Consider the following 8,412-nt stretch of genomic DNA (forward strand, 5'->3'; position numbering starts at 1 on the left):
CTTGAGAGCTGGAACGTTTTGAGAGAGAAAGGAAGCCTTATTGACCTTGTGTGTGTGATCTAGCAAAGAAGGAGAAGAATCTAAGCAACAGGAAGCAAAAGAGATTGCTATTCAGTGGATTTGGATCTTAGAGCATCGATGTAGAGGTATGAATTCGATCCATTTTCTGGTTTGTGGAGTATAGGGAGACCTAGGGTTTCTTTTGGACATTTATGGAATGAGTTGATGCCAAATAGCCCCCTTCTTGTGTTAAAACTCTGGATCTGGATCCATAGAGGTCCAGAGTGTCCCTTTACCCAAGATTTTTGGGAATCAATGGAGGCTTTGGATTGGAATCCTCATGCCTTAGGTCAAAAACTCCATTATTGAGCTATAGGGGGTGTTATGAGCTCCAAGATAGGAGCTTTACGTGATGAATCAGTCGAGGGAGGCCAGATCTATAGTTTTTGGAAGCAGATCTGACCTTAGAAGCGAGTTGGAGTGGTTGCATGGCATGGACTCGCCGAGTCTGTTCATCCGACTCGGCGAGTAGCTTGAAGATTGCCTTGGGACTGCTCAGCGAGTGGTCCAATCGAGTCATGGGTAGACTCAGTGAGTCAAGGTGAGTTGGAGAGGGATGACAAGTGGACTGAGTCAAGCTTGGACTCGCCGAGTTGTCCTTGAGACTCGGCGAGTTGAGTCGGGGTGGCCCCACGATTCATTCGGGAGAAACTCGTCGAGTAAAGGGGGGAATACTCGACGTGTAGTAAGGGGATTTCAAAGGGTTGGTGAAAACGTCTAGACTCGCCGAGTCGGTATGGTACTCGCCGAGTCCGGTCAGAGTTGACCGTTGACCAGAGTTGACCTGTGATTGACTTCTTATGGATAGTCAACCTTAGAGATATAAAGTGTTAATTAGAAACATAATGTTATAGGAGGATTAGAGCTCGGAGGATCGAGCACGAGGGATTGCCAGGATTCGTGAGATACCGAGATACGCGAGGTGAGTCTTCTCACTATACTATATTGCCTTGAGTAGGTAACCAGAGTTATGTGATAGAATGTTTGTATGCTATGTATGTTATGTGTTGTACTGCATTATTTCTATGTGATTTATGTAGTGCATGTTTATCAGAGCTAGAACCTGAGGGTTCACAGAGTTTGGGTGCACGGACCCACAGAGTTATAGCCTCGAGTGGCTAATATGTGTTATGTGTGGTATTTTGGGGAACTCACTAAGCCTTGTGCTTACAGTGTTTGATGTTTTATTTCAAGTACTAGTGACGACCGCGGGAAGGCGTCGGCTTGATCCGTACACACACTCGGAGTTTTTACATTATGATCTTGGGATTTGTATTAACTTATATTGGATAATTAATATGGTTGTTGATGAATATTAATCGAATTATGTTTTATAAGAAAATCGGAAAAAAAATTGTTTGAAATTTACGGTGTTACAGTGTCGGTGAATTTTATAATATCAAATATAATATCACACTTTTTTTACTCTATAAACTGAAGTTTCCATTAATTTAATTATCATCGTATAACTAGTGAGATGTCAAACGGGTAACAAGCTGCACCGCTATATTAACTATATTAATCATTTACACATTTAAAATTAATTATATTAATCGATTAAATAATTAATCAAGTGAAAGATTTATCTCCGAACTTATAAGCTTTTATTTAATTATCAAATATTTAGTAAAATTCGAATTTGGCAGATATAAAATAGATAATTACCAAATAATAAGCATGCAAAATAGATTAGCCAGATCCATATAAAAAAATCAAATTTTCAAGATCTCACGTGGTGAGCATCAACTCTCACATCGTGAGATACAAAAAAAAAAAAAAACAATTTTTGTTTGTTCAATTTACTTATGTGCAATTTAGATGAAAGACAGTCATATGCTCTGATACCACTGATGGAAAACGTAAATTACAACAATAATGCTCTAAGAGGAAAAACACTTAACAATTAAATGATTATGGTGCATGCAACCTAAACGAATCTATGTCTTTCACATAAAGGTAGACCTCGCAAATGTCTCGTGTCGTGTCGTGTCAAGACATTAAACGGGTTGAGAGTGCTTGACCCTAACCCGACCCGTTTAATTATCGTGTCGTGTCGTCTCAACCTGTTTATTTTCATGTCGATTTCGTGTCGGGTTTCGGGTTAATGTTTAAACCTTATAAATATATTGTGTCATGTCGGGTTGAAACATTTTAAAGATTGAAAAGTAAGAGTCATGGAGGAAAGAAAAATGAAAACGTGAAATGTTGGAGTTGGGAAGTGGAACCGAAAAAAATATACTCCCTTCGTCTCATATTTATTGTTCATTTTTTACTTTTGAAGTTTCTCCTTTGACCTTAAATATTTTTATTTGTGTTATAAATTACTTGATAAATTTATAACAATGAAAAGTCATTTAAAACACAATACGTTCATATATTTTGCATTAAGTGTTATATATTAAAAACAAAAATATTTAAGGTCAAATTTGAAGAATAAATACTTAAACAATCAAAATTGGACAATAATTATCGGACGGAGGTAGTAATAAGTTTAGAAAGAAAAATGGAAAGAGTTAAGTGTTAGGAAGCAAATGAGATAGGTAGTTTGGATGAATAAAATTAAGTCACTTTGAAAGTTTGAGTTTTACTTTTAATTCTTGAATTTGGGCCACTAGAAATGTATAATATTGAAAATATTTATAAAAATATGAAATATATATATATATATATATATATATATATATATATATAATAAAATTAAACGGGTCATCTTCGAGTCATCTTCGAGTTGAAAGTCTTGACCCTAACCCTACCCGTTTAGTTATTGTGTCGTGTCAACCCGTGTACATAAACAGGTCGAAATCTCTGACCCTAACCCACTAGCTTCGTGTTGGGTTGTCGTGTCGTGCCAAATTTTGCCAGGTCTACATAAAGGTAACATACTATGAATTATCAAACTACAATAACCCTAATACAATCAAAATTCATAAAGGAAGATTAAATATCTTTTGATTTTTTATAGTAAAAACCCTTCTTCAAAGCTTTGGAAGCAAGCACCAGAAATCCCGTGTCTCTAATAGTTCACACTCAACCCTAGCAACTAGGAGACTTGAAGAGAGAGAAAAGGGGGAAGTAAAATTTTGAATTTTCCTTGAGGAATAGAGATGCCTAAATTTAGAACCCCATGGAAGGTTTTTATATGTGATCAAAGGAGCTAGGGATAAGGCAATTTCCTAAGATAAGTCGTAATCCCTTAACTTCCTCCCTAAGGCATCCAAGGTACACTTAATGCCCAAGGAAACCCTAGAAGACCTCTAGATTTTTTCTACCTCATAGAGAGATTCTATAATAGGTGAATGTTCATTCTTTTGAACATTTTCATCATTAGTCCTTCCACTTTTAATTATTCCAATTAAGCTCAAAATTAATTCCAGTTAATTTCTGATTAATTTATAATTAAACAATACAATTCCTAATTAATATATTATTCTCATAATACATTAATAAATTATTTATTTTGATTTTTATTAATTTATTAATCACATAATAAATTAATAAATCAGTTTGTCTCTCTAAAAGTCATCATTTTTTAATTATTAGGTTTGAGGGCAACCTAAAATGACTTTGCTAATAATTCAAGATTATACTAATTTAGTTATTGGCTTAGATGCCTAATCCAACACTACTCTCGAGGAAAAGGAGTTTACATTGAAGAAAGATGGATACTTGCCACGACGTGACATTCTCAAGGCCACGTCGTGGACATCTTTCCTGACATAGAAGATTCCCGAGACATGGGATTCCACATTTTTAATTGTCGCCACGTCGTGGAGCTTATTTGCCATGACGTAGGAAGAAAAATTTGGAAACTATATAAATCAAACTTTTGGTTGAATTTTGGGACTTAGTTTGGGAATTAAGTTAAGAGTTGATACTAAAACCCTCTGGACAACCCTTTAAAGTTAAGAATTCATTTGGAGATCAAGCTTTGAAGATAATTAGAAGAAGAACAACTTACAATCATTCGGTTTGCTAACTTTAACCATGTCTAGTCTAATTAGCTTTGAGTTTATGTTTGTTTCTGATTTAGTTACAGGCTAATCACCCTATACTTATGGTTGGTGAAGATGAACACGTATCCTATATGTTGAGTTCGAATTCATGGATGTTTTATGTTGATTTTACTAGTGTTTGATAATCACAGTCCTAGCATGTTGAAGTTCTAACTTATATTGCTTACTAAACAAGTTTTTTGTAGTAGACGATCATTCTAGTTGCATGAATTTGTTTCCTAGTTGTTTATGATCATTAAATAATTAGATCTAGTGATTAAACAAATCCTAGGGTTAGGTATATAAAAGTTAGTTATTTTGATTTTGTTAGAGAGCATAATTGATCTATAACTTGTGCAAGAGTTGCTTATCTTGATCTAGGATATGTAGTTCACAGATTTATCATTCATAATCCAATTCATGTTTATATCAAATTTGTGTCTAACTTGTGCTTGATCATTGCATGGTAATTCATAAATTAGAAAAACTAGGTATCAAATCATGATAACTAGTAATTTAATGAATTGGTAATCAATATAATTTATCCACTAAAAATCAACCATATGAGAGGGGGAATTCAGAACTAAATGAAAGTACTCTTTAAACTTGAATTAAAATTCTTTTTCTTTTCTTGCTTAGTTTTTATAGTTGTTTAATTGTGAATTGTTTAAATTACGTTATTGAACTTGAAAAATCAGTAAAACCCCTCACTTTATGTTTATTTCTTAGTTTAATTATTTTATTTTCTAAATTAATTTTTTTCCCTATGGTGAACACCCAACTTACTTCAACTATCCTATAAATTGACTAGGTACACTACCTAAGTGCAATTAGTTAGTTAAGTAGGTTAGGTTCATAAATTTAAAATTGGTAGTATATAAATTACACACCACCAACCATTTATGGTTTTCTAAAGGAATACTAGTTCAGTATTCTGGTGTGCAACCCATACACGAGCATGTAATAATGCCACATAACATAGCTCTACTCTCTGTTCAAATCTCATACTCACACCCAATATAAAACTACCCGCTTATGCATCTTACTTTGAACTAAGTATTCTTGAAAAACCTTAGTTTATAGTTAGACCAGAATACATCAACTTCTAATACCGTTTTCCTGTTCATCCAATACTATTGTAATCGAGGGTATACATGTAACGTCCCGATTCTAGGTATAAATTTAATTAAAGAATGATTGGTCTTATGTCCTACTCGGTGAGTTGGTTGCCCTACTCGTCGAGTAGCAGTGGGAATGGAACGCGTGTTTAGTGACCTACTTGGCGAGTCCACCAAGGGACTCGGCGAGTAGGAGCTGGCATATGAAACCCTAAATTCTGGGGTTTTACACCCTATTTAAAGGATCATTGGCCTCCACCAGCCTTCCCTTATGCCTCTTGTCCCTCTCAAACCCTAAAACATGTGTGTGTGTGTGTGTGTTCTTTGGTGTCCAAGCTTGAAGGAGTAACTTTGGAAGGAAACATTTGAAGAAGAAAGGAAAAGAAAGGCCAGGAACTCAGGAAAGCTAAGGGATTGCATCAGACATCACTCTCTGGAAGGTAATAGGCTATTCCCTTAAGCTCTTTTCACTTTAAACCTCCCTTGGATGGGTGTTATGAAGGACTCTCCATGTTTAAGCTAAGATCTGAAGTTATAACTTCAGATCTGGACTTCCCTTGACCTCTAGATCCATAAAGTTCCTAGATTGTGCAAGGTTAAAACTCTCCCAAGGTGTAAAACTCCATTAAAGAGCTTAGATTGATCATTTCGGGCCTTTAGAGCCTTGCATGTACGTAAAGATTGCAACTTTACGTAATAAACGTGCCTTAGGAGCTTGGATCTGTAATTTGGGGCCTTTCCATGGCTTAAAGAGCATCTGCATGGATTAAGATCTGCATGGACTCGGCGAGTTGATTAAGGGACTCGGCGAGTCCGTTGAATATGGCCATAAACTCGGCGAGTTGGATGAACAACTCGGCGAGTTCGTTGAAGATTGCCTTGAACTCGGCGAGTTGGCTAGGGTTTCTCCTAAAATCTTGGTTGTATATGAACTCGATGAGTGAAAAAGAGACCTCGGCGAGCAAGTCAAGGATTCCACGACTTCTCGAACTCAGGAAGAACTCGGCGAGTCGGAGACCTGCACTCGGCGAGTCGAGTCAACATGGACTGTTGACTCTGACTGTGGACTTTGACTTGGACCAAGGGGTTAACCAATTGAATTCTGTGGGTTTCTGGGATTGGGAGATTTATGAAAAAGGTCGTGTTGTACTTTTAGGTGGTGAAGTTCGTGTTGGACCTGGGAGTTGAGCTTTCTTATTTCCGACGACAGTTTCAAGGTGAGTTATCCTCACTATACTAAGGGGTCTAAGGCACCAAGGCCGACCCATTGGATTTTATATCCTAGTAGTTATTGTTATGTAGAGTTTGAGTTAGTAATGCATGCCAGTTGATGTGCTAGTCGGGTAGATCTGTAGGACTGCCTGTGATACTGATTGATTACCTGTGTGTGTATTTATCTGTCACATGTCGACATGTTATGTGGGGTGGGTTGAGGTTGTACTGCTTCGTGTGGTAGCCAACAAACCCGAGAGCATTCCAGATACGAGCTGAGGGCCCGGTAGGCATTCCAGAGTCGTACTAAGGGCTCGATGGCATTCCAGATACGAGTTGAGGGCCCGGTAGGCATTCCAGACTCGTACTGAGGGCCCAGAGGTAGTCCAACTTGTAAAGCTGTGGACCTAGTGCACGCTGTTCTGTTTTGATTGATATGATATTCTAATGTTGATATTGCTATGTGAACTGTATGTGTATCAGTATTTTGGGGGTAACTCACTAAGCTCTCGGGCTTACAGTTTCAGTTTATTGTTTCAGGTACCTCAGGGGATTGTGGAAAGGCTAAGTCTTGATCGTACAGCTCCTCCTATTGTGTTATGTTTCTGGGAAAACTCTGATATAAATGTATTTTGAAAACAAAGTTGTAATGTTTTGATGAATTTGACGTGTTTTTAAAAATTTAAATTTGGCTTAAATATTGAGTGTTACAATACATTTAACACAGAATAGTAAGTATTCAGTGTATATTTAACCATTTTTAGTAATAATCATTCTATTAAGATTGTCATGTAGTATTATCAAATATTCATTTAACACATATATACTTGTAACAACCCAAAATTTGGAAAGATCTACCTTTTAGTCAAATATTGACCAAAAGGGCAATTTGTTCATTTATGATAAAAAGATGAGATTATGAAGTTATGGCTTCATGAAAATGTCCAAAAAAAGTTGAAGTCGCTAAGAAGAGTGTGACAATAATATATTTGGCCCTTATAATGTATGTCATGTAGTATTACCAAATATACATTTAACATATATTTCAGATAATAAGCATTTAATTCACATATAATCTTTTTACTGATATTTAATACTTTTATTAAAATCATATCTATGAAAGTTACTACACACTCACATACAAGGTATACTTTTTGCATATAATAAAAATAATAAGCTTATAACATATATTCAATCTTTTAAGCAATATATACGTTTATTAAAATCATGCTCTTGCAAGTAACTATGCGTTCACCTAATTGACGTGAAAGATTTGTGGGAAAGTTAGTTCTCGACTAACACTTCGACTTTCCTTTTTAACGACCTAAATACATATATTACTAAGAATCAATATTCATTTATATTATTCAAGACTATAATAACAATATATCATATTCATCATTAATCCCAAAGGAATACTAACTTCTATCAGATAAGGAAGGACTAGATAAGATCATATTGGAGGTAGGATTCGTTTGGTATGTAGGTATATTGTTTGGAAATGCACTTTAAACACCTCACTAGATCTTACCTAGACATCACTCTCGTAAGTAAATTGATTGGTATAATAACTAGTATTACTGATAAATCTTTATTTGTAGGTTTATAACAATGACAAGAAGCATGAATATAAGTTACACTTAACAAGCATAGTAAGTGCAACTCACCTTACGAGGTTTTCTAACAAAACACAGAAACTTTACGGGTAGAACTTTTACTCTGAATACTTCTTTCGTCAGGCTTTCCATTGTTGCAATGCTTTCACTAAGATGCTCAAAAACTTATAAAGTTGGGTCTTGAGAGTGCGGGAATTAGGTGGTAATGGACTAGCGAATGTGTGATAAAATGAGAGAAATTCGTCCAATATATATAGAAGATGACAAATCACGTCATGCAAAAGCTGGAGCGTGTTGCAACCTTGTGTCTGAAATCTAGTGGGACACGTCATCGTCAGTTGGTAAGGGAAGTGATATCTGCTGCCATGTGGCACATTCTCATGGCACCATGTCATTTGCGGGTTCGGATCTTTT

The sequence above is a fragment of the Lactuca saligna genome, chromosome 9, assembly GCF_052625555.1.
Source record: "Lactuca saligna cultivar CGN05327 chromosome 9, ASM5262555v1, whole genome shotgun sequence".
In the NCBI taxonomy this organism is placed as follows: Eukaryota; Viridiplantae; Streptophyta; class Magnoliopsida; order Asterales; family Asteraceae; genus Lactuca; species Lactuca saligna.